The sequence below is a fragment of the Eimeria maxima genome, genomic scaffold, assembly GCF_000499605.1.
Source record: "Eimeria maxima Weybridge genomic scaffold, Emw_scaff597, whole genome shotgun sequence".
Lineage (NCBI taxonomy): Eukaryota > Apicomplexa > Conoidasida > Eucoccidiorida > Eimeriidae > Eimeria > Eimeria maxima.
The window spans coordinates 19,583-21,422 of record NW_013563905.1 but is presented as its reverse complement, the minus strand read 5'-3'; positions in this window follow the sequence as shown (position 1 = coordinate 21,422).

Here is a 1,840-nt window from a genome sequence, read left to right as displayed (position 1 = left end):
TATATACAGGAAGAAGCTAATATAAGTGTCTCCTGTCTCCTTTTTATATGTCTCCTTTTTGTATGTCTCCTTTTTATATATTTATGTAAATAAGTGTCTCCTTTTTATAGAGGAGTGTCTCCTTTATTTATTGATGTTTTTTTCTATTTATAAATTCCTTACCTTACTCTTCGATGCATGCATGCATGCATGCATGCATGCATGCATGCAATAATAAAATAAATTAATTATTTATTTTTCTGTGTGTGTGTGTGTTAATTAATTAATTAATTAAATTAATTAATTAAATTAATTAATTAATTAATTAATTAATTAATTAATTAATTAATTAATTAATTAATTATAGGATTTCTTACAAGTATTCGATAGAAAAAAGAAGGGGACAATTGACGAGGAAGAATTTTATGTATTAGTTATTGTTGTTAAGCAACTTCTTATGGAGCCTCTTGATAAGGATGCATTAAGAGTAAACCCTAAACCCTAAACCCTAAACCCTCATAAACCCTAAACCCTAAACCCTAAACCCTAAACCCTTATACAGTCTAATAAACCCTTATAAACATTAATATGCATTTATATATACTAATAAACCCTTATAAACATTAATAAACAATGCATGCATCTGCCTGCATATATATCTGCATCAGCATAGATGCATGCATGCATGGATATTTAGTATCTTTTTCCCTAATAAAAAAGAGACAAAAAATGTCTCCTTTTTTTTTCTTAGGCCTTCCTTGAGGATAAGTTTGGTATTCCTTGGACAGCACCAACAGGAATTGATTTAAATACTTTATCCAGAATATTAGCAGATGTAAGAAAAAAAGAAAAAAAAAAAAAAAGTGTCTCCTTTTTTTTTTTTATAAGTGTCTCCTTTTTCTTTTTATAAGTGTCTCCTTTTTTTTTTATAAGTGTCTCCTTTTTTATATAAGTGTCTCCTTTATTTTATATAAGTGTCTCCTTTTGTGGCTCCTTTCTTATATAAGTGTCTCCTTTCTTATATAAGTGTCTCCTTTATTTTATATAAGTGTCTCCTTATTTATTAGTGTCTCCTTTTGTGTCTCCTTATGAGGTGCCTCCTTGATTGTAGCCATCATTCATTTATACATACACTAAACCCTAAACCCTCCCTAAACCCTAAACCCTAAACCCTAAACCCTAACCAGTTTCTAATCCTATCCCTTGATTCCTATTTTTTTCTTTATACCTAATAAAGAATAAGTAATAAATAATAAATAATAAATAATTCTTTTTTTTTTCTTTATTTATTTATTTATTTATTTATTTATTTATTTATAGTTAAGGGTCCATTGGTCCGAAGGAAAGCGCCGTTATCTTCTTGATTTTATAGGAGGAAGAAGAAGTACCTCAGGTGTATCTGCAGATCTATTCGTCTCTCAGCTACAAACCATGGAGGAACAAACCCTACAACCTGTACAACAGGTAATTAATTAGGGTTTAGGGTTTATGAGGGTTTATGAGGGCTTATGGGGGTTTATGAGGGTCTATGAGGGTCTATGAGGGTTTATGAGGGTTTATGAGGGTTTAGGGTTTAGGAGGGTTTAGGGTTTAGGGTTTAGGAGGGTTTAGGGTTTAGGAGGGTTTAGGGTTTTCTTATTTATGGAGGGTTATATGGATGTTTAGACGGGTTAGTTGTTATTTCTTTAATTAATTAGGGTTTAGGGTTTAGGGTTTAGGGTTTAGGGTTTAGGGTTTGGTTATTTAATGGTTAGGCTGTTGGAGAAATACAAAGGAGACCCCAAGGACAAGAAAGAGTATAAACTTATTTTTATTTTATTTATTTACTGCAGCAGCAGCAGCAATTGCTGCTGCTGCTGCT